The sequence below is a fragment of the Nyctereutes procyonoides genome, unplaced genomic scaffold (genome assembly GCF_905146905.1).
Source record: "Nyctereutes procyonoides isolate TBG_1078 unplaced genomic scaffold, NYPRO_anot_genome, whole genome shotgun sequence".
Classification (NCBI taxonomy): Eukaryota; Metazoa; Chordata; class Mammalia; order Carnivora; family Canidae; genus Nyctereutes; species Nyctereutes procyonoides.
In genome coordinates this window covers 6,934,390-6,960,479 of record NW_026575042.1, presented here as the reverse complement: position 1 = coordinate 6,960,479, position 26,090 = coordinate 6,934,390, and the positions used below count along the sequence as shown (strand labels likewise).

Sequence of the window (26,090 nt, the reverse complement as noted above, 5' to 3'; positions counted from 1 at the left end):
ACAGGTGGACGGGAGAGCCGGGGAACCCGAGGGCTCTCCCGAGAGGATTCTCGAAGACCCGGGGCCCACTTAACTGTGGGAAAGATTTTTGTCGGTGGCATCAAAGAAGACGCTGGAGAACGTCATCTAAGAGATTGTTTTGAGCAGTATGGGAGGGATCCCTGGTGGCGCAGCGGTTTGGCGCCTGCCTTTGGCCCGGGGCGCGATCCTGGAGACCCGGGATCGAGTCCCACGTCGGGCTCCCGGTGCACGGAGCCTGCTTCTCCCTCTGCCTGTGTCTCTGCCTCTCTCTCTCTCTCTGTGACTATCATAAATAAATAAAAATCAAAAAAAAAAAAAGAGCAGTATGGGAAGTTGAGGTGATTGAGATCGTGACTGACCCAGGCGGTGGCGAAAAGAGCGGTTTTGCTTCTGTGACCTTTGACGCCCACGACTCTGTAGACAAGGTTGTCATTCAGAAATACCATCCTGTGAAGGGCCTCAACTGTGAAGTGAGGAAAGCCCCGTCGAAGCAAGAGATGGCTAGTGCTTGGTCCAGCCCAAGAGGCCGAAGTGGTTCTGGAAACTCTGGTGGTGGTCGTGGAGGCGGTGTTGGTGGGAAGGACAACTCTGGTCGCGGAGGGGACTTCAGTGGTCGAGGCGGCTTCGGGGGCAGCCGAGGTGGTGGCGGATACGGTGGCAGCGGGGATGGCTGTCACGGATTTGGTAATGACAGAGGCAACTTTGGAGGTGGCGGAAGCTATAACGATTTTGGCAATTACAACAATCAATCCTCAAATTTTGGACCCAGGAAAGGAGGAGATTTTGGAGGCAGAAGCTCTGGCCCCTATGGTGGTGGAGGCCAATCCTTTGCCAAACCACGAAACCAAGGTGGCTGTGGCGGTTCCAGCAGCAGCAGCAGCAGCTATGGCAGTGGCAGAAGGTTTTAATTACTGCCAGGAAACAAAGCTCAGCAGGAGAGGAGAGCCAGAGAAGGGACAGGGAAGCTACAGGTTACAACAGATCTGTGAACTCAGCCAAGCACAGTGGTGGCAGGGCCTAGCGGCTACAAAGAAGACATGTTTTAGACAATACTCATGTGTATGGGCAAAAAACTCGAGGACTGTATTTGTGACTAATTGTGTAACAGGTTGTTTTAGTTTCTGTTCTGTGGAAAGTGTGAAGCATTCCAACAAAGGGTTTTAATGTAGATTTTTTTTTGCACCCATGCTGTTGATTGCTAAATGTAATAGTCTCATCATGACGCTGAATAAATGTGTCTTTTTTTTTTTTTTTTTAATAGGAACTCCAGAAACAACTTCCCAATCCTAACAAATGCAAAATAGAAGCCTGGAATGTCTTGATGATTTTCCTTTCCTTTATCAGCCTGGTGATCCAGCATGTGATCGAGTTTGTGTGACAGTGTTTAGACCATCATAAACACAAAAACATACACAGCTCACAGATCTTGGAGAGAACTCGGATCCCGAGCAGGATCATCCAGCTTGAGATGAAAGCACGTTCCATTTGACGTTTCCAGTGTGGGCGGTAGGTGGCGCTCTTGACATTTGGAATCACACGGGGGTGGGCCGTGCTGGGTTCTTGGGTCAGCCTTGGATAGAATTTGCTGGTGTTGCATTGCAGTAGGTTTGCTGTTTATTCATCTTTTAAAAACATTCTCGCTGCAATGATCTTATCTGGGCCAAGTTTAGCCCTAATGCAGCACTGGCTGGCGACCGACCGGGCTGTGGTTTGGTCCTTGGGATACATTCTCTTTTTTTTCTAGGCCTTTGTGAAAGCAGCCCTGGCCGCAGGCTAGCAGCTGACGTTTTGCTGGGACTTTCAGACCCTCTCTAGGCAGGCAGTTAGCTTCTGGGCCCTGGTCTACTTTAGAGCCCCACACCTGTAAGCTGGCGGGTTGATTCTAGTGCTAAGGAAAGGGGGTGGGTCTGCTCTAGTCCTTGACCAGTCTAAGGAGTCTGTAAAAATGCAGTTGTGGTGATTTTACCCTTAGCAACATGGAAATCTAGCATGCATTGTCTTCAGTGTGGAGGTCAGAAGGCACTTCATTTTCAAGTTGCTGTGTGGCCTTGGTTTTCCCTTCAGAAACTTGGAATAGCAGCTTAGCCTTAAGGGATTGTCACTGATACCAAGCCTCACTTACATGATTTATAATGCAAGTCACCTGAGTGCTTCAAGATAGATAAAATACAGGGTTGGTCATAAAATTTAAGATGTAGAGATCACCTTACCCATCACACTCCTTACAATTGAATATCTAATGCCCAGGGAGGAGAAATATACTTGCTCATGGGAGCACAATGGGTGCTATATAATGAGCTTAGATCTCTCCTCTCCCAATCCAGTTTAAAACAACAACAACAACAACAACAACAACATAATATTTTCCTCCACCATAGCCCTAACTCTCTGCATACCACCATGCCTGTACAGTGTCATGGGCTGCTCACCTGCTCTGTGCTACCCAAGTAATTCCTAGTGTTGAGAAGGACTGAACCCACATCCTACAATGAGAATATTATATATATTCACTTTTCATTAACCTAATTCAAATCTCGGGTATCCTAAAGTGTAAAGGTATCACTTTTTTGTATATTTTTTATTGAAGATGTCTTTGATGACATATATATTTGTCTGTTTCCAGATTTTAGGGATGCGCAGAGCAAGTTTGTGTGTGTGTGTGTGTGTGTGTGTGTGTGTGTGCACGCGTGCGTGTGTTTTAAGGTGAGGGCTATTTAACATACAGTAAAATGTACCAATGTTAAGTATTCAGCTTGATGGGTTTTGACAACCATGTAATTGCTTTTTGAGGACAAAGCTGACTATAGATCTAAGTCTTAAGGAGGATGGAGTAACACAATTTGTATCCGAGGGAAGGCAAATAGTTTTCTCAAGGCTTGTCTGGAAAGGGAGGAAGCCTGACATCTCTAAGACCCTGTCCATTGTTCTGAGTTTCTTAAGAGGAGCAGCCCCTGGCTGTGCCAGGCCCAGAAATTCACCACGCTTGCTTCCTACGGCTTGTGGGCGAGGATGCTCAGGCCAGTGTTATTGAGGTCTCAGAAGCTGAGGTGGCCACACAAAATGCTATTCCTGCCAACCACACAGGCTCTCATTTGTGCTTCCTCACTAACAATCTGGGAGTCACCCTCACCAACGTGGTGAGACACGAGGCTTGTGTAGGGCCCTGTGTGTGGCTCTGGGCTTTAAGTGCTTGGATTTTAATTCCATACTGCTGTGTTTGTTTTTTTAAAGCTTCAGTCTCCGTTTTATGTTTCTCCTGGGTCTCTGTGATTCTAGTGGCCGGTCCCGCAGAGTCTATTTCTGACAATATGGTTGAAGTGGTGTGAATCTGAGTCTTTAACTAGGGCATGCAAGGAGGATCACCTCTGTTATATCCTAATGCTGAGCCCCATTCTGCTAGGTTGAGTGGAAATTTCACCTCAGGTATTACTGTGGGCATCTCTCTATCCTGGGGGTTGTGCCAGGGTCCTGGGGTTACTTATAGGGATAAAGCAAAAGGGGGGCTTCTCCAGTCATGAGTCATGGGTCCCCACTGATTAATGCTGAGACACACTCATTGTCCCAGCCTGTTGGGTCTGTTCAAGTTCAGCTTGGAATACCAGAGTCTTCAGTGAGGCTTTCTGGTTGGGTCCTTGGCTCTAGCCTCCCCTACCCTAGCATCCCCTTGAGGTCTAGTGACCCCTTCACCCCCACCCTGCCTCAGAGTGCTGTCCCCAGGGCTCAGACATTTCCGCCATCATAGATGTGGGACTCATGGGTATTCCCAGCCCCATCCGGCGCAGGCTTCTCTCTCTCCACTCCACATCTGGGACACCTAGTATTTATCAGGGAGCCATTACAGAGGACAGGAGAAGGACAAGCTGCTGACTTCAAGTCCTATCTGTATCCTGCTCGGTAAAAAAATACCCTGAGGGGAAGAATTACAAAGGCTACTTGCATGAAACCCAAGGAGATAAAAACAGCCCAAGAAAAACAGATTAATAGCTCAAAAAAAGTATTCTGCCAATGTTTACATTTTCCTGATGGCCTGTTTTGCTTATGATACTCTATGATTTTCTCTCTTCCTCACTGTCCAGAATGTTCTGTACTCCTTTCTTTGTGTGACTTCACTGGTGTGATCAGGATTATCATGGCAGGGGCTTAGTGATTATTTTTACCTGGAAATAGTCACTTCCTGTGCCCAGTTCAGCTGAAAGAACACAACCTCATGGCACTATAATCCCAACGGCGGCATCTGTCCTCAGTGGCATTACTGCTCAGTGACTCCACTCGTCTTCCCGTGTTTGCAGTAAGATTTTTGAGGAGAGCTGGGTATTGTCTCCTGACGGCGTTTTAACACTGGGATGGGTGTTAATCATAAGGAGAGGTTTGCTCTGATGTATTTGAAAGCAGACTGGAAAAGGTAAAAAGCGCCACTGGCCACTGAATAATTTGGCAGCTGTAGATTTTCATTCTAGGTTGAGCATAGCCCTTGAAGATTATATTCAAAGAGTAAGAGGACACTGCAGCCTGAGGGGGCAGCCGGGGAAAGGCCCTCCCTGTCGTCACCTCCTGCCTTTGCAGTCATTGGAGGGGAGGACGAGTGGGAAAACGCTGCACATAGCGCTGCACTCCATATGGGCTGGCGCATTCCAGTACTGGTCTGGCTGATTGGATGTCTAAAAGCAAAGAAAATGGGTAAATTGCTTATTTCAAATGGAACGGAGGTTTGGTGGAGTTTTTTCTCATCATGTTCCTTACGAGGACCAGGAAAATCTTGACAATTAAACAAGAGTGAGCAGGCGGGAGGAAGAACTAAAAGTGGAGTGAAGTTTTTGACTTTTCTGAACCCTTCAGGTTGAGATTTTGCTGTGGGCTTTGGGCTTTGCAGGCTGGCACATCATCAAGGAGCCACCAGATGGCGTGTGAGCAGTATCACCTAGGGCCACTCCCAGGTGAGGCAGGTGCTCCTGGAACCTGTCCTTGTCGCCAGGGCACTGTGTTGGTTGGTCCTGAGGAGCCAGCTTGGCTCTAATCAGGGAATGACCTCAGTGTAACAAAGCACAACCATGCATAGGTCTGATTCCTGCTTCCTGACCCTGTGCCTGAGGGATCTGTGTTGTATTGGCTTCTGAAAAATGCTTTCCTTGACAATCTGGGTTTGGTATCTTTCTCATTTTCTGCCCTGCGAGGTTTAGTCTCTCAAAATAGGATATTTCTGTCAGACAAGATAAGGATTGTGTTACTGTAACAAGATGTTCTTGCTCCTGGCAATGAAAAGCTTCATGGATAAGCTCTAAGGTGTGTAGTCCTGCCCCAATCCTTAACTAGACTCTGACTTAGCTGTGCCTCATCCTGGCGGTCAAGGTGAGAGGGGATGTGGATGGATAGATCCAGATATGGGCTGGAGCTTGGGCAAGGGGCCAGGGAAGGATGAGCTGAGCCTGTGGGGGGTCAGAGGACAGGGCAGTTAAATGGGAAAAGGTTCAGATTCCAGTAACCAAAGGCTGGGGTGCAGCTGTGGGAGGGGCTCATGCACATACTCTGCAAACATGTGAAAGAACACTTTTATACTTTGACAGGGTCCATATTTTTATATATGCCTTAAAAGACTAAATAAAAACATCATAAATGTTAGAAGAACCTTGTCAAATTGCTACTTTGAAACGTCCTGATTCATTCTATGGGAGGCTCAGGGAAATCTCTTTCTAGATTAACCAGGACACCTGCTGAGTGGCATCTGCTGGGATGTTCTGATGCTGGTGGGCTAGGCACATGGAGCCAGCTGGGGGCTGTGGCCACACTTGAAGGACAAAGCAAGCAATCTGGGTTCATTTCTGCCCAAATCTCCATCGGTGAGAAAGAAAAAGTTTGTTAGGGTTTGAATGTCTGTTCTGGAGATAACTACCTCTTTCTCTCTCTCAACAGCTAGCAGCCCCGATTCCTGGCTTAGGGAAGCAATATATGCTTATGGCTACTTTGTCCAAGCTTGCCTGGAACTAACTGTCATGAAAAGGAGATAAGATCTCAGGCTGAAATGTTCAAATTGTACAATTTTTTTCCCCTAATAACAGAGTTGTTGACAGTTATGAGGTCTATACTATTTTAACCTCCTAAAATAGCTAAGGGTCAGCCAACATTTTAAAATCATAGTGTTAAATGTGCCCAAGACACACTACTGGTTATGGGTTCAGAAATATGAGTTTTTATACATTGAAGAATATAGATTTGTTATAAAAGGAATTCTGTTTATATGATGATAATGTGTTTTTATCCCTGCATACTGCAAAACCTTAGAAACATTTAGATTTGAAAGGTGTTGCTGGGGTACACATGTCTGTGTGTGTGTCTAAAGGAGTATAAAGTTTTGGGTCTTAGAATGTTTACTTTTCTGGAGCAGTTTTTGTTTGGGGGGGGCCAGCTCCCAGGATTGGTTGAAAGTTTCTCAGAATCTTCTAGAATGCTTCTAATCTATAGGAAAAGGCATAGCTTCTTCTAGGTTAGGGAGAGTTAGGCCAGGTCAAATTCATAGGAGGAATGTGTGCATATTATCCTACCTAGAGCCATGCCTTTTTTTACAGCTGTTGCCAGCACCATCCTGCCTTCCCTTTCACAAGAAGAAGAGAGACATGATCCTTAACTTTAGCTTCATGGGTGCCCATGATTGTCTATGAATTGACTAGTCTTGACAACATTGACTGAATTTTGGGGGGAGAGAAGCATGGTGAGTGCATCAGTCAGCTATCACGTGTAACAAGCAACCACAAACAAATCTCAGTGGCATAGAAAAAAAAAAGCATTTATTCGGCTCATGCATCTGTGGGTCAGTTATATGCCTTTGTTGATCTCAGGCTGACTTGTTTATGCATCACGAGTTGGCTGGAGGTTGTCTGATCAAAGTGGGGCATGGCTGAGCCATTTGGCTTTGCCTGTGAGGACTGGGGAAGCTCCAGTTCTCACTCAAGTGTGTGTGTCTCATCCTCTCTAGACCAACAGTCCACCCATGTCTTTGTCATGCAAAGGCAGAAGTTCCAGAGGGAGGCCCCGCTCTCATCTCCTAAGATCCCATTGGTGAAAGCAAGTTTTATAGCTCATCTCAAAGTTAAGGGATGGAGAAATGCACTCACTCACGCTTACATGGGAAAACTGCAAATCATATGGGAATATATGGGTGTGGATATAGGAAGGTGTAAAAAATTGGCCCCCAAAATGTAATCTACTATATTGTGTATGAGGCGCTTCTCAGTATTGCATAGAAAACTTCACTGGTCCTGCGTCACCCTAAGCCTAGCCTCAAATTTAAAGGGATTCTTTTCTTTACCTTCCTCTGTAACTTTTTATAGCCCTCCTCTGCTCACTCCTCAGACAATTACGTCTTAAATGTGTCCACATTTGCCTAGGTAGCCAGTCTCTCATGTTTGTTTCCCCAAGCTCTACCCTTCTTTTGTGTGGAATGCAGGTTCTGCTTCCTCTAAGCAGCTCCCCCCCCAAGACAGACGTCCCCTTCAGAACTTATATTATCACCGCCCTTTGTGGCTGCTGCTCTGGGCTTGTAGCCCCTGGTGGGATGCACAGATCTACTGCACCTCTAAATTCCCAACATCCCGCCTGCACGCTGCCCAGCATGCAGCAGGTATGCTCAGTAAGTTTTCTTTTTGACTAGGAGCTGGGAGTGGAAAAGGAAGGAGAAAGAAAAGCTGGGAGGAGCCAGAGCTTCTGCCTCATTCAGCTGTCAGGGCTCTCTCTCCTCCTTCACTTTCACACTGGAGTTAGAATACAGCTGAGACAGAGTAAATAACTGGATCAGTCCCAGAACACCCTCAGATCGCTCAGGCTTCGTCTTCAACACCTGATTCTCATTGATTTTCCTCTATTAGTTCACTCAGGATTGATTAGGTGATAAGACAATCCGCTCGTATCAGCTGGGTAATAAAATATGCGCTTATGAGTTGTGAAACCATCTTCTCATAGCCTGGATCCCACCCTCTAGGTCTTATCTGAGGGGGATTGTTCTTGTGACTCCCTCTCCAGGGATGCCTTTATATGTTAAATCAAGGTCCAATTCCAATTCACCCTCTTCATGAACCCTAAATTCTAGCTGGAGAGCTCAAGTAAAATCCTGGCTCCAGCACTCCAAGGAAATCACTTCATTGCTTTGACTCTTAGATTCTTCATCTGTAAAGTGAATCAAATGTTCAGAGGCTTAAGTGAGATAATGTGCAAAGTGTTTAAGACAGGCATCAAACACACTGTACTTGGAAAAAAAAACCCACACCACATCCTTTTATTATGAAGATTTTAGATATGGAACATTTCACAGAAAGAAACACACTTACATATACCCAGGACACAGCCTTAACAATTAGTAGCTTTTGCCAGCCTTGTTTCATCTGTCCTCCCATTTTTTTTATCATAGTGTAGAATTTTAAGGCAAATTCCAAAGTCATATCATTTTACCCCTAAATGCATGTAGCAACCTTTTGATAAGCATTCCCATATCCTTTATGTTTTCCATCCTCCATGGATCTTTGGGTTCCTAAAGCCCTCTGGTTTCTACTCAGTATATTTCATAGCCAACCACCTGACTTTGCCATGCTTTTCCATTTGTTTCCCAAGGAAAATTGCAAACAAGAGATGAAGGATCTTGTTTTGCTTTGCCCCTGTGTTCAGCTACATAGCTATTGTAACAATAATCATGGAGCACAAGACACTGTATTTAAACACATAATAAATGAGAGTGGGCACCACAGCAGGTGTCACTGATGCATGGTGAGGATCAAATGGTTGAATCTGCACTTGGAGAATGAACAAGATTAGCTGTGAATTATGTCAGCAGGGTTGGGCTGTTTAATCAGCTCGCTTAGCCCTCAATTATTGGTTGATAGCTGAGATAGCGCTACAATGTAATATAAGAGAGAAACTGGAATCCTAGGGCCGTATGAATTCTGTCTCAGAGGTAAAATAATATAATTCATTCAGGGTAATAAGCTGATAGAGGTCAGGCTGGTGTAGGCACTTGAATCTTTTGCTTTGGATTTACTTCTGTGCTCTTTGGAGTTTGGGCATTCTCAGAGGAGTCTTACAAGCTAACTGAGGTCATGATGTAGGGGAAGCTCTGGGCTTCATCTCTGCTATATGTTCCCCATAATATTTCCTCTGAAGAGAAAAAGGGTTTCATGTCGAGCAGGAGTTTCCAAATCACTGCTCCACAGGGTCTTGCACATTTCTTAAGATGGTCAGTAGTAGCAGATAATCTCCAAAACCCATTCTGCAATTTGATAAAGTGAGAAGTGGGGCTTAACACATTCCCTGTTGTTTACAGTATCATAGAAACACATCTAGGAGAGGTAAGCAGAAATGTGTCCCTGGCAGAAAAAAATTAGCAGTGTTGTTTTTTTTAACATTGAGAGAAATGCCATATGACCCCAGTTCAACATTTCTAACCTCTCTGAGTCTCAGTTTCTGCATCTGTAAAATGTGGATTATCACTAGCAGGGTAGGACACTGCACAACATCCTCTTGGACCTCCTGGTATCAGCACACCTCTGGTGGACAGTTCCACAGACTTGGTCAAGAGTCCCCAGGAACACATTGGAGAGCATAACTCAAGATGCCTCTCCGTTTTGCTGTCCCTGGGATTCCTCTGAAGCTGTGGGAGGCTGCCCAACTTTATGAAGACATCATCCAAAAAAATCTGAGGAGTTAATGTCCTTGGGATGACTCTCAAGTAAAGGAGAATGGGAACCAGTTATTTATTCCTTGGTCCCTTCCATCTTCTGGCACAATTAATTTTGAGATGTGCTCTATGCAGTTCTGTAGTGTCCACAGTGAGATTGCATCCCAGCTGCCCACAATGGTAATTAATTCAGTAACTCATCTTTTATTGATGTCACTGTCCATCAGCCAAAGACCACAGGATCCCATCCAAAGTTGATTAGTTTGCTGTAACAGAGAGAATACATACCATGGGCAACTGTGAGAGAGTTAAGGAGGTTTTAGTGTATAAGGGTGTGGACTTGTGTTGGATGATTTTGAAAAGGATTTTAAGAAGTGAGTTGTTGCCCACCCCCTTCCCGAATTGAGTGCTAAGTTGGGATCTCAGGGCAATTTGATGACTGGGTATTTTAATAATTTTAATCTAAGAGGCAGGACTAACAAATCAGAGCTTGGATTGTTGTTGACAAAGAAGGAAGACTCACTTATGCCAGAAAAAGGGGATATTTGATTATTTTTGTGGTCACACAGTGTCCTTATCTTTGTGTTCAGTCATAATTATGGAGTGGTCTTGCTTTTATCTTGACCTATCATGAGTGGCCTTATTTGATTCTTTTTGAGAGTCTATGGAAGCTTTTTTTTTGCTATCAGCAACCAGTTGCCAGCATTCAGTCCTGTTATCCTGCCTGTATTGGTTTTACTTCCTTTCCTGTTTCTCCTCACCCCTCACTGTGCTTCCTGGGATCACTCCTCTAATAAACTGGCTGCAGCCCCATCTCAACTTTGCCCTTCTGGGAACCCAAAGCAACACAAGACTCTTTAAAGTAACTGGACTTGGGTTCCTGGAATATCTTTAAAAATTGAGAGGCCTGGCTTCTAGAATCTTAAGGCTTTAAAAAAAATACTACAGTAACTGTTACATTATGGGAAACTAGACACAGTTATCTCCTCCTTACCTCAGAAATATTCATTTACTAATGAAGGGCATATAAATTAAAAAAAAGTGAAACATAACCACAGGAATATTTCACAGCCCTTCCCAATTTCTGTCATCTGCTATCATTGTTATCAGGAAGGAGTCCTCCTGTCATTATGACCTTCAGCCTTAATTCACAGACATTTGACCAGGAGATACCCTCCCACCTTTCCCCACTGAATTCTTAGCATTCTGTGATATTCATTTGCAGCTGTAGATGTTGATGTTGGACCATCCCCCATGTCCTGCATGTACACATCAGCCACTAATCCCAGTCACAACACAGCCTATTCCTCCACTGGGAGGAAGGCCAGATGCACTGCAAAGCAATAGAAAGGGCAGCTATTCTGTGTGTGAGATTATTATTATACATTTTTATAATGAATAGACTTACTTTTTAGTATAGTTCTAGATTTACAGAATAATTAAGCAAGTAGTATACAGAGTCCCATATACTCATTGTTCAACCCTTTTCCCCACCCCTCATCTGGAACACAGAGTTCTTGTGTTAGTGTAGCCCATTTGTTACAATCAATGAGCCAATATTGATACATTACTATTAACTATATATATACTATTAACTATAATCAATAGTTACATTAAGGTTCACTCTTTGTGTCCTATTGTCCTATGGGCTTTGACAAATACATAAAGACATATACCCACCATTACAGTTTCATACAGAATGGTTTCACCATCCTAAATATCGCCTGTGCTTCATCTATTCACACCTACCCTCCCTTCTCCCCTTTCTAAAACCCCTTTGCTCTGTTGTGATGAATGGATTATGAAAGGCAGGACACTAATCTATGACCCTGGAATATTTAACTAGAGTCACTTTGCTTCTTGACCTCTGTTTTGTCAGGAAGGCCAGGCGGGCTCTCTCTATCTATGGCCATCCTGCAGGGCTGTTCAGAGAGTCATCCTGAAGGAAACAATGAGCGCAAGGTGCCCCGCACATGGTAAGAGGCTTGGTACAGGTTATCTCTCGCTCCTTCCTCCATTGTGGCTTAGCTGAGGCTTGACAGTTGGAGAGAAGGGTGAGGCAGCTGTAGACCACCAGGTAATTGCATATTCTTATGATAACTCTTTTCTCTGCCTACATCCCAAGGGGATGAATAACTGGCTTCTCTGGCCCCAGGCAAGAGAGAGATCTGGTGGGAAATTTAATTTCCTTTGTGCGTTTAAAAGAGTCAGAGACCAGGACTTTCATTAATCACCACGAGAACCTTCTGCTGCCCTATTGTTTATGAGCGTCACTAGCTCTGAATTGTCTTCTTGGGGCCAGCCATTCAGAACAGCCTGAATTAACCCCTCAGGATTGGTTCTGACCCACTCTGACACCACCTGCTGAAGGCTGGTTCCCTCCAGCAAGCCCTCACCCACCCCCTGTCACCCTCAGTCTTCCCTGACATTGAAATACTTCTTCCCTGATGCAGAGTCAGTCTTTTGTGACAGGATTTCACAATACAGACATTTCTCTCTAGCACAGACTTTCATAATGCAGATTGGAAATTATATGATAGATTACTGAGAAAGCTTGGTTTGCAATGTGGAGAGAGATAGTGGTTCTAACATGGTACTTGCTCCATGAATATAGGAAAAAGTTGTTGCCCACAACTCATGTACTTTGTTATGGTGGCTCTGTACTTGGTTTATCCTAGCAGTGATGTATTGGTCAGGGTCCCACAGAAAACAGATGACACATACATATATAATTTAGGACTGCTTAATGAGAAGGTGCGTGTTTGCAAAAGTGTAGATCAGGTGAAAAGCACCAGGAAGGGATGGTGAGGCACTGAAGAACTCAAATCAGTGGGAAGTCATGATGGGCAAGGGGTGGGAGTGGTAATGGGAATGTGGCAAGCAAGACCTGTAGCTGTCAGAGAGAGGCTGTTTGAAAGGAACTTGGGTAGAAAAATGCAGACATTTGTTAAAGTGTTGTCTAGCTGGAAGAGAGCAGGAATAAACATTGTAACTTCTCTCCCCTGCCCCTTTTTTAAAAATTTTTTTTATTTATTTATGATAGTCACAGAGAGAGAGAGAGAGAGAGGCAGAGACATAGGCAGAGGGAGAAGCAGGCTCCATACACCGGGAGCCTGACGTGGGATTCAATCCCGGGTCTCCAGGATCGTGCCCTGGGCCAAAGGCAGGCGCTAAACCGCTGCGCCACCCAGGGATCCCTCTCCCCTGCCCTTTAGTTGCTTGGTGGCATCTCCATTTGCCAACAGAAGCTAGAGGGAAAAAAAGCCTGGGTGATGCTTTCCACCAAGGTCAGCCATCTGGGGTCAAGGGCAGGGCAGGAAAATGTGGACAAGAGCTGGGGTGCAGCAAGTGGAGAGTATCCGGCATGAATGGATTATAAGCAGGATAAAAGTGATAAGAATGTGTTAGGAGACCAGGGCTACTAAATGAACTAGTGGTGAAAAGAAAACATGGGCAATAATGTTGCCCAACAGCCATGTGAAATAAAAACCTACTAAATGAGCTCAATGATGTTTGATTTTGTAACTATAACATATAACTACAAAGAAAAACTGTTATTTAAAATATCTACAGGAAAAAAAACCTCATGAATTGAAAATTCTCTTAGCCCAACCTTTTCACCACCTCCACCGGTACAGTCACAAAGGTAAGGAGTATATTTTTATCATAGTAAAAAACAAATAACATACATTTACTCTCTTAACAATTTTTATGTGTGCAGTACAGTATAGTTAACTATATGCATATTGTTGTACAACAAATCTGTAGAAATTTTCCATCTAGCATAACTGAATCTTTATACTATTAAGCAACAACTCCCCATTTCTCTCTCTGCAGCCTCTAACAACCACTATTCTGCTCTCTCAGAATTTGACTATTCTAGATACTTCATATAAGTGGAATCATATCATATTTGTCTTTTTGTGATTAGCTTATTTCACTTAGCCTAATGACCTCAAGGCTCATATCTGTGTTATAGTGTATACAATCTAGGAAAGAGATAATTATACTTATTTCTCTCCAATATGGGTAGATGTTTTTTTTTTCTTTTTTTTTTGGATAGATGTTATTTCTTTTTCTTACCTAGCTGATATATCTAGGATTTCTAGTATTATGTTGAATGAAAGTGGGAAGGGTCAACACCCTTACTTTGTTCCTGATCTTAGAGGAAAAGTTTTTAGTTTTTCAACATTGCATGTAGTGTTCGCTGTGGGATTTTCATATGTAGCATTTATTATGTTGGGGTAATTTTCTTCTTTTCCTAGGTTGTTGGGCGTTTTTATCATAAAAAAGTGTTGAATTTTGTCAAATGCTTTTTCTGCATAATTGTGATGATCTTGTGATTTTTGCCCTTCATTTATTAATGTGGTGTATTACACTCATTGTTTTGTATATGTTGAACCATACCTGAATGCCAGAGATAAATTCCAGTTGGTCATGGTGTATGATCCTTTAAAGTGCTGTTAATTTTAGTTTGCTAGGATTTTGTTGAGGACTTATGCACCAATATTCATCAGGGATATGGGTAGTAGTATATTTCCCCCCCCTGTATCTTTGTTTGGCTTTGGTTATCAGGGTAATGCTGGCCTCATAAAATGAGTTTAGAAGTATGCCATCGTCAATTTTTAAAAAGAGTCTGAGAAAAATTTTAATATAGGCATTTACTGCTATACATTTCCCTCTTAGAACTGCTTTTGTTGTATTCTATTAGTGTTGGTATGTTGTGTTTTTTTTTTTTTTTGTCTTGGATATTTTCCAATTTCCTTTGTGATTTCTTCCTTAACCCATTTGTTTTTCAAGAATGTGTTGTTTAACCTCCATGTATTTGTGAAATTTCCAGTTTTCCTACTGCTATTCATTTCTTGTTTCATTCCATTGTGGTTGGAAAGATACTTGGTACGATTTCAATCCTACATTTGTTAAGACTTGTTTTTTGGCCCAACATGTGATCTCTCTGGAGACTATTCCATGTGCACTTGAGAGGAATGTGGTGCTGCTGGTGCATATTGTGTTCTCTTTATACCTGCAGATCCAATTAGTATTGTTCAAGTCATTTATTTCCTTACCGATCTTCTCTAATGGTTGTTCTATCCATTATTGAAGGTGGGATGCTAAAATTTCCTACTGAAGAAAATACTGGTTTCCTTCATGTATTTGTGACCTATGATATTAGGTGCATTCATATTTATAATTGCTGTTTTCCTAGTCCCTTGATCCTTTTATCACTGTATAATGTCCTTTGTCTCTTGTGACTTTTTTGACTTAAAGTCTATTTTGTCTGATGTAAGTATGGCCTCTTCTGCTCTCTTCTGGTTACATTTGCACAAGAAACCTTTTTCCATCTTTTCATTTCAGCCTGTGTGTCTTTACATCTAATGTGAGTCTCTTGAAGATGGCATATAGTTTTATCTTATTTGTTTACTTCTATTCAGTCATTCTATTTCTTTTGATTGGGTACTTTAATCCATTCCCATTTTTTAAAAAAGATTTTATTTATTTATTCATGAGAGACACAGAGAGAGGCAGAGACATAGAGGGAGAAGCAGGGTCCCCACGGGGAGCCTGATGGGTGTGACTCAATCCCAAGGCTCCACCATCAAGACCTGAACCAAAGCAGATGCTCAACACTGAGACACCGAGGCTCTCCAATCCATTTACATTTAAAGTAATTACTGTTAAGGCAGGACTTAACTTATTACTGTCATTTGGTTAATTGATTTCTGTCTTTCTTGTAGTTATTTTTTTCCTTTTTTTTCCCTCTGCTGCCTTTTTTTACGTTTCACTATTTTTTTTGACACTGATATGCTTTGATTTCTTTCTCATTTCCTTTTCTGTATTTTCTTTAAGTATTTTCTTTGTGATTACCATGGAACTTATGTAAAACATCTTATAACAATCAATTTTAAGCTAATAACAATTTAACTCCAATTGTATACAATTTTTCTTTTCTTTTTTCTTTTTTCAATTTGTCTTTTACATCTCCCTAACCCACCTTATGTTATTGATGTCACAAATTACATCTTTATATATTGTACATCCATTACATAGTTTTTGATTTATAGTTTTTTGAATATTTTTGTCTTTTAGACTCTATACCAGAATTGAAAGTACTTTATGGACCACCATTTCAGTGTTACAGTCTTCTTTATTTAGCTGTATATTTCTCTTTACCTGTGAGCTTCACTTTTCATATGTTTTTGTTTTGAGGAAGGATGAATAAGTGAAGCACAGGGAATTTTTGGGGCAGTGGAACTATTCTGTATGACACTGTAATGGTGGACACATGACTCTTTGCATTCATCAAAAATCCACTGAACTTTACAACACAGAGTGAAGTTTAATGTATGTAAATTTTAAAAATTATTTGGGAGGTCAAGAGAATCCTAGAATGGAAAGCAGAATGTAATAAAAGTAACCTAACTGTATTTACAAATTTAAGAAATAACTTCACTAAAGGGATTTGGGAAGGCAAGGGAGGACGTTGATCTAAGTGTCTTTGGAAATGAGTAGAGTATGTAAAACTAAAGGCAAAAAAAAAATTGTACTTCAGCACTGTACTCTGGTTAATAGTTTCCCATGAGAATAATGAGTTAACAATTCTGATACTGCATACATATATACTGGAATTGAACAATTAAGTAAATGGATGGCAGATGGTGGAAGTTAGTTTTCTCACTGTTGGAGTGGGAAGTTACAGATAAGACTACAAAGGAGGCTGGAATGATCCACGTAGTTATAGAGTACAGTTGAAGACATCAGTATAAAGTTATTTTAGCCTAATATATATATGGATTGTTACATACAGAAATATGTATGGGTATGTATATAGATGGGTTAATATATACACATACATCTTCTTGCTCTGTCAGCTTAGGAGACATAGCAATGACACCCCAATAGCAACTAGCACACCCAGCACCCAGATCTTGGTCTCTAGTATCATTATCCCATAAAACAAACCAGGGCTCCTTGGAGAAGGGGCTGATTCAAGGACTGGGGTAGGAAATATACAAGATGAGCCTGGAGTATCTTGTAGTGTCAGGAAGTGAGACAACACTTAAACTCACAATAATGGGAATGTGTGAAAAGGACACAAGAGCCAACTGAAACAGCTCTTAATAGCTCAAGCAGGAAAATTTGAGAAACAAAATTAAGTTGTATTAGATTATAACCCAAAGTATGAAATAGCTGTCCTTTGAAAAAATGATTTTATTATCCTTTGAAAACATAGGAGAATACTTTCCCAGATAAATAAAAGCTGAAGAAGTTCATCACCACCAGACTTACCTTTAGTGGTAAAAGTAATCCTACAAATTGAAATGAAAAAATAGTAACAAACAAAACATATGAAAACATGTTTTATAGGGAGGATATAAACTCCTGGGAACTTCTGGCTTTCTTTACTTATATTGTGGCAATGCAGCTCTGGTAGCTCAAGGGAAGTTCTCTGAAGAGAGACCCCAAGAGGTACTGTTAAGAGTGAGGGATGCAGAAGTTTTGGAGGGGAACGCCTAACCAGTGGGAATATCCAGGAGTTCTGGGTGGAGCATGCCAGGAAAAGTCCCCTTAGAGTCTTATGTACCAAGATTGCATGGTGGTTAGGGGCAGTTTTAGCAGGATTTTACACTGTGGCAGTCCTTCCCATTTTTATTTCTTTCTCCTGATCTGAGGTGCCTACAGTCCCTTTCCTTCCTAATACTTAATATAGAAAAGACACTTTTACAATGCTTTTGCATTTTCCTCTGGAGAGAGACCACCAGTCCACTGCATCCTTTATTTACAAGGTCATGGAGCTTCCCGTTTCACTTCTCACTGTGTCAGAGCCCAACATTGTAGCAAATAAGCATATTCCTTGTTTCAAAATATATATATATTTACTGGAAATATGCACAAAACACATTTATAAGTGTATTTTTACTGGAAGGTAATTATTTAGTTTTTTTGATGCAGTTTGATATCATTTTACTTTTAATTATCATGTCTTTCAGGAGACTGGGAGAGAAAGTAATATTCAAATGGGCCTAAACTTCAAATGAGGTTAATAATGAGCTCCTTCTTATTATATGTTGACCTTTCTATATGGTATTTGCATTAATGTGACTCATTTAAATGGGACACATTTCCCTTAAAATAGTCATAATTTGCAGTGATACCATTGGTAAGTTTATTAGTGATTTTGATGATGAGAAGAAAACATCATTGGCCAATTCTAGAAGCTAAAGTTAGTAGCTGTAGGCAGTGGACATGTGACTCCTCTTTTGTCTGGGGTGAGGGTAAAGATGAGGCAAGACCTTTAAGCCTTCTTCCATTCCCTTCTTCCATCTGCTCTTCCTTCCTACATGTAGACAGGATATTGACAGAAGTTATGGGCTCACCCTTTCATCCCACACTCTCCTCCAGCCCAATGTAGTTCAAGTCAGTAATTCATTTTTGGCAACTGCCTTTGTACTATTTCAGCTTGCTTGTCCCAACCATTCTGGATGTTTCAGGTGTCTTGCAGCAGCTAAAACAAACACAAATTAACATGTGTGTATGTTATCCCGGCACAATTAATGAAAAGAATGATTGTTATCTTAAGGACTTGTCAGGACAATATAGGTCAGCTTAAGACTCTTTTTGTTTTGTTTTAAGAAATCAGACCTTATGCCAAAACTCCGCCAATAAGCACTTCTCAAAAGGCAGTTTAAATGAGTACCCACTGAGGAATAATAGGCTTTTACATTCCCTTGAAGCTAAGGTTAGTAATGCCACATTATTAAAATCTGTGTTAAATAGGTACCTACTCTAATTAAATTTTTCTGTCTTACATTTCCTACTATTCTTACTTATAATGTGTAGTTGCAAGCTGATATACACAGAAACAGGGTTCATGCAGGATTGAGGGGTTTCATGAGATATGGAAATTCAGTGCTAAAACCAGGAAATTCTCAGGCAAGCCAAGACTAAATGGTCAAGTTGGATCACACAACACATTGATGTGCATGCAAACTGCACACCAACCCTAACATACAGGCTTCTGAGTTCATCCTGACTCTATTGCTGTGGACTATTGGTGATTCCATTCTTTTTTTTTTTTTTTAAGATTTAATTTATTTTTTTCATGAGAGACAAAGAGAGGCAGAGACATAGGCAGAGGGAGAAGCAGGCTCCTCGCAGGGAGCCCGATGCTGGGCTTGATCCCTGGACTGGGATCATCCCCTGAGCTGAAGGCTTATGTCTGCTGAACCGCTGAGTCACCCAAGCGCCCTGGTGACTCCATTCTTCCCCTACTTCTGTGTGTTCTGTCTACTGTCAAACCTTTTTATGAGAAGGTTCCAGATTTACTCACATCATATTCGAATGTGGAAAGATGGTTCTAGCAGAAGAGGTTAAGATCAATGAAGATTGGAGTGAAGGTTTTGGAGTATTCTTCAGTCTCACTGATAAATTTCCTCTTCCTCTGCCTCTTAGGTAGGCACAACTAGGGCGGCCTGCCTTGTGAGTCAGCAACCTCCCTATTGTTAGGATGTTTTAGGATCAGGGGAGCTACAAGGCTCCTTTTTTTGCCCTACTATTGTGAAAGTTCTTTGACCTTAGCAGTGTATTTGTTATCATTAATATAGAATCTTCATTTCTCATTATCTGTAAGCTGGTAATGGATGAGTGGTTTTAAATTCTTTTCTGATGGAATGAAAGTATAAAGTTTCACATTTCCTAGAGAATAATTTCACAAAGCCATTCCTGTAAGGGGCACATTTTTACAGTTAGTTGGATTTACTATCCCAGTAAAGACAGTTAAAAATATTTTTCAGGAGATATTCACCCTTCTACATGTTACTGCCCAGCTGCTAAAACTATAGATTTACATCTGGCATCTTTTGTTCCCCTGGTTTTTACATGTTTAGCTTTCTCTTTTGGTAATAGCAGCTTTAAAGAAAATGGTATATGGATTTTGGATATAAAAATGAGAACTGTGATTACTCCTAGTAATCTCTATGTTTCAAATGCAAACAGGAGATACAGAAAAAATCTGTTCTTTTGTCTTCTTTTGCTCTAGAGACATTTGCTACTCCTTTTAAGAGCTTTTTTCCCTTCCCTCAAAAGTTCAGTATTTGTAACTGCAAAAATCAGAAAGGTTGATCATTAACTACTATTTGAATTGAATTACCAGGAGAAACTAAGTTTTTTGAAAATTTTTTTCCTTGATCTTATTCTCTTTGTGTGAATATACTTATTTTAAATCCAAGACTGGGGCCTTGGTTGTCTGTTTGCATAACAAATTGACACACACCTAGAAGGTTAAAGGCAATACCTACTTATCGGCTCACAGGTCTGTAGGTCAGAAGTCTAGTAAGTCAAGGTTGGATTCTCTCCTTGGAGACTCAGAGGTACATTCTTACCTGGAAGCTCTCAGGAAAGAATCAGTCTTCAAGTTTTATTTAAGCCATTGGTAGAATCCAGTTCTTTGTGCTTATAGGACTGAGATCTTGTTTTCTTGCTGGCTATTGGCTGGAGCTCATTCTCAGCAACTAGAGGTTGCTTATAGGTTCTTTTCACATAGTCTTGTTCATCTTCAAGCCAACAGTGGCATGTTGAATCCTCCAGATGTTTGAATCACTGACTTCTTCTGCCATCAGCCAGAGAAAACTCTCTGCTTTTAAAGAACTCATGTAATTAAGAGATGCCCATCTGGACCATGTCCCTTTCTTAAAGATAACTATGCCATATAACATAACCTAATCATGCGAGCAATTTCTCATCATATCCACAGGTTCTACATACTCACAAAGGGCAGAACTTATATCAGAGCAAATGTCACTTCAGAATCATCTTAGAATTCTACCAAACAAGATTGGTGATGATGATTAATGATAATGTGGTGATCAGTTTCTTTGTGTATTGAAAAGATGATCTCTTGAATCTTGAATATTATGTTCAGCTATGCAAAGTATGATAATAAGAATAAAAATGTTTAATTTTTATATAATAGAAAATCCACAGCATGATTATATTCCTTCCATAGAAAAAAGTGAGAAAGAAAGGGAAGGTGCAAGGAAAAAAATTGCTGACAGAATTGTCAGAAAGAAAACCACAGACCTGAGATGGAGTCACTTATGCTAGGCCATGTCCCCAAACCAGGGCCTAATACCTAGCCTGAGTGCAGTTTCAACCTCTCCCAGAAATGTAGTCTTAATGAGTCAGTCAGGAATTTTCTGATTAGCACTAGTGAGGTAATCTGTCACATGGGCTGTCTATCCTCCAAAGGAAGGTGACATAATCTGTATGATATGACCCTCTGCCCTCATCCCTAATGGGAGGTGACCTTGACTGGAACAATCCTTTCTTTTCTTTTTCTAATAACTCTTGCCCCACCTTCCTTCCTATAAAAACCTTCCACTTGTGCAGCTCCTTGGAGCATCTCTCTACTTGCCAGATGAGATGCTGTCCAGTTTATGAATTGTTTAATAAAGTCAATTAGATCTTCAAATTTCTCAGTTGAATTTTTGTTCTTTAATAGAGTAATAGACTTCAAATGATGTAATTCTCCATATTATGCAAAATGATGCATGCCTACTCTGTAGTCTTTGTTCTTATCTCTTTGAGCTGAGAGACGGTGACTTGAATTCTAATCTCTGCACTCACTTCCTAACTATAGGACTCTGGAAAGTCTCCAAGCTTCATTTGGTTCATGAAGATAATCACAGTGCACTTTCCTAAAGACAAACAACCCTGAGGGCCTGTCTGACTCTAAGATTCAGGAAGTTGGTTATGGATGAGATGTGAAGGATTCCCCATTGTGCAGAGTGGAAGTTGCATATTTTGGGATATTTAACAGGTCCGTATTTGCTTCTTTTAGCTTCTTATCTCATCCCCAAATCTGACTGGCCCTGTCCAGTCATTGCATTACCAATGACTGGCCCTCTTGTTGGGCCTCAGGTAGTTCCCATGGATGGTGGGCCACTCTCCCACTTTCCTCCTAGAAAAGTGAAAACTTCAAATCTCATTGGGATTTTTCTTCTTTTTCGAAATCACATTTATCTTGTAGGCGGAACCTAAACACAGATCTATTTACAAAGCTATGAATATCTGATGGGCAGGACAGCAAAGTTCAGTAGAGGAAGAAAACCTTTCTTAAAGGCCCATCAGTGACATACAAAGCATCCTGGAATGGAGAGTGGGAAAAGAGGTGGGCTTCAGCTTTCCCTCCTTTCATCCGCTTTTAACTAGCTTACAGCCTCCAGGTAGCCTATCTCCTCAAATGTTGCACTCTTTCCACAATCTCTTTAGTCTGCAGAGTTTGAAACCCTCTGCTGTCTCATCCTCCTCACCAGCTGTGGATCATTCCCTTCCCTTCCCTTCCCTTCCCTTCCCTTCCCTTCCCTTCCCTTCCCTTCCCTTCCCTTCCCTTCCCTTCCCTTCCTTCTCTTCCAGATAGAACTCTTGAAGCCAAGGATCCGTGAAAATAGGGGAAAGGATGAAAGACAGTCATTTTCTGGTAAAATAGTCAGAGTTTTACACTGCCAATCAAGGGTTAGAGAAATTCCTCTATACCATTTTTTTTTAATAGAGCCACAGTTTCTTTACTTAGTGTGATTTGAGTTGTACTCTTCTGTTTATATAGGTTGGTTTACACCCAGTCCTATAACTGAGTTGGTTTGGGTTTCTGTTGGGAAGAGTGTGTACATTTCTTTGTTCAATGGCTGTTTCATTGCCTGGGCAAACATCAGTTTTATTCTTCATATCTGTGGTTTAAGTCCTCCTTGCACTTGGAAATGCAATTTTCCTCATATATAAGATTTCATTTCTAAAAAGTTAAGTCCCAATTTGCATGTACCATTGGATGATGCCATTAAGTTAGTCAATATTAATAAATCTGGGATTTTCAACTTAAAGCTTTTAAAATTGATCATTGAAGAAAATAGGATCAAAATACTCTGGACTTTTGTTGCTTTCCAAATTGAGATGAGAGTCATAGGGTTCTATATTAATATGTCTATTTGAATTGAAAAATGAAATTAGATTATCTGGATAGAAAGAAACTCTGATTTGATGATTGGTTTGATGTTAGGAGTGGCGTTATTATCAGGTTATGTGGAAATAGTTTAATTGCTGCTACACACTTAGTTATAAAGTAAAAGAATCTCCTCACAAAATATTGCCTTAACACAGTTTAGTTAAAATTGGATATATTGTATTTCCCCAATCCTTTTTGAGTATACTATGTTAAACAAGGTGACTATAAATGAGAGTATCAGGAGTAACAAGATATCATTAACAGTTACTTGACAGGTCCTGATAAAATCCTTTACATATACATCCTAGAAACTGAAAAAGTGAATAACAGAATGACTGTGTAATAAAATATTTTACAAAAAAAATAGTTTCCTATTCTTTGCTTTCAGCAAAATTGAAGGAATGCTAAAATTGTCAGCATATAGATCATTAAAATTAGTTTTAATGGTGGATCACCGTGTGATTTTTGGTATAACAAAGATTCAAAGAATTAAATACATTGCTATGAGAATCTCTCTCTATATAGCTATGTAAACAAAGTTTCTCAATGCTCTTACCTATAAAAAATGAAAATTAGTTAATAAATTAACGCTGTATCTTGCTGTTTTCATGTTATAATATTTATGTACAGATATAGGACATATTTTAAAAATTTCTTCATTAAGAGATGTGTTTTTCATGAAAATTTTATTTATGTTTAACAACTATTTTTCAGGAATTGTAATAATATATTTCTGTTTTGATATCAGTTTGCAATAATTATAATGGTAATTCAATCAGAAGAAAGTTTTTAAATCTTAAGTGATCAGTTGAATTTAGACCAAGAGCAGAGCACTTTACTCCTCCCTCAGAATGGAAGCAGACCAGAAATTGGGGACCCTCATGCTCAAGCGAAGCAGGATTTCATCCAGCTCTTCTAGATTGTCAAGGTGCTGACCAAGGATGGCATTGGCCGCCTGAAGACAGGAAATGGAATTGCCTGACTTAAGGAGGTCTTGGAGTACAATATATTGGAGGCAAGTAGCTGTGGGGTTTGACAGTGCTGATAGCTTTTCAGGAGCTGGTGAAGACAGGGAAGCAGGATTGCTGACAGTCTCCAGCAGGCCCTGACTGTGTGCTGGTGGAATTGCTCCAAGGGTTCTTCCTTGTGTCACATGACATGGATTCATCCCTCACCCGATGGGGACAGATTTGCTGGTATCAGAACCCAGGCATAGGTTTGGATGCTATCAATAATGTTTTGCTTCTGGAAGCATTTATCTATGCCTGCTGAGTCTCTACTGCTGGGAGCAGCCCTATTACCTGAACTTGATTGAGCTTTGCCTACAGAGATCCTTTTTTTTTTAATTTATTTATTCATGAGAGACACAGAGACAGAGAGAGGCAGAGACACAGGGAAGAGGGAAAAGCAGGCTCCGTGCAAGGAGCCCAACATAGGACTCCATCCTGGGTCTCCAGGATCACAGCCTGGGCTGAAGGCGGTGCTAAACCCCTGAGCCACCCAGGCTGCCTGCCTACAGAGTTCCTATCAGATTGAGATCGAACAGATCCTGGGCCTCATCACAGGCCCCCAGGGCAATGTGGATCTTGGCAGATTCACTGAAAAGAGGTACAAATCTACTGTCAAGTATAAGATAGCTTTCTATTCGTTCTATCTTCCTGTGGCTGCTACCATGTATATGGCAAGCATGGGCAGGAAGAAAAGCATGCCAATGCCAAGAAGATCCTGCTGGAGATGGGGAAGTTCTCTCAGATCAAGATGATTACCTTGATCTCTTTAGGGACCCTAGTGTGACAGGCAAGATTGACAGAGGCATCCAGGACAACAAATGCAGCTGGCTGGGGGTTCAGTATCTGCAGTGGGCCTCTCTAGAACAGCACAAGATCCTTCAGGAAATTTATGGACAAAAGGAGGCTGGGAAGGTGGCCCTGAATTAGGAGCTGACCCTGCCAGCTGTGTTCATGCAGTATGAGGAAGACAAGTTTGGAGTTTGAAGCACTACCATAGATTTATATGACTGGAGGATATACTGAAGATCCTTTGGCACAAAGACCTTTAAAGACCCTAAATTCCCAAGTGCAAGCATTGTTCTACACCTGAAGGTGCATGTGATCTGCTTTCTGGGCTTGCTTCATGAGGTCCCACCAAACCTAGAGTTTCATTGCTAAAAAATAGATGAATATAAAACTCCAGTTATGTAGATCTTTACCCCATGATCTACTAACAGTAATACAAAGGCAACATTTGAAAATGAAATCTGGAAAGAGTATAGAGGAATGTCTTAATTTACCTATGAAAGAAAACATTTAGAATTTTGTAACTGCAAACTATGTCCAATCTTAGAAATTTCTCCATTTTGGATATTAAATGAAACTAGTCCACTTAGAACTGAAGCTCTGAAGGTAGGGTTTGGGATCCCTGGGGCTCTTGTGTGAGCAAAGACCACAGTCTACTCCATGTCCAGGATAAACATGTTTCCACTTTCTGGAATAGTTCACTTACATACTAAATTAAGTTTGGACATTTTGTGGAGTAGGATACAAGGTGTATAATAAAATTTAAAAGATATCACACAAGAATTCTAGGAAATTTTGAAATTATGGTAGGTTCTAGCTGCCCTATCTCCAGGATTCATGGGTTTACAGATCACCATTTTCTGCTACTAAGGATTCTTCAGTGAAACAATGGAGAAACCTACTTTAAAGGCTTCACCTGTTTAAACTGGTCCTTGTTGCCTTGGGGAAAGGAAGGATCACAGACATCACTAGTGCCTATATTCCATGTTGCACAGATGCATCCCTTGTCATCTGGTCATGCCGCTGTCCTTTTTCCTGAGGCCATTCTACATATGGTATTTAAAAGGAGTTTTTAGAAGTCCTGGAGGGTTTTCTTCTTGGCTGACATTCAAAGGGGAACTTTTTTTGCTTGGATTACAAGGAGGTCGATATCTCATTAACAGCGATGACAGATTGTAGAGGCTGTAAGCCTCATACCAAATGTGAAACAACCAATATGTTTATGAAATCATTTAATCCATAATCACAGCATATAATGAAAGGTGCTGGTGACTTGGCATTGGCATTTACAAGGCCGACACCATGATATGTTTCTGTGAAGTACAGGTTCAGCGAACTGTGTAATTTATGAGTCATGAGAAAAAAGGATCCATCTGGGCTGTTCTTGAAGCTTGTTGAGGCAAGGTGATGTCTTTAAACAACCTGAGTACAAAAATCACACTTTTGAGTTATTTTGCTGTTCTGTGTAAGGCCATGTTCCTCTGGTCCTTACTATTTTCTGAGGGATTTGGGAAGCAGAGGGGGTAACATTCTTTTCAATTTTGCTGCAAAGATGCTATGGGTGTGGTGCAGTTATTTTCTTTTGCAATTCAGAGCAACAGAGCTATGACTTGGAGGTCACTAC

The 26,090-nt window shown here is 41.1% G+C and overlaps 1 pseudogene; it reads left to right on the top strand.

Moving 5' to 3' along the window:
- Nucleotides 1-518: 518 nt before the first annotated feature.
- LOC129507303 (farnesyl pyrophosphate synthase-like) lies at nt 519-24,664 on the top strand (annotated as a pseudogene).
- The last annotated feature ends 1,426 nt before the right edge of the window (nt 24,665-26,090 follow it).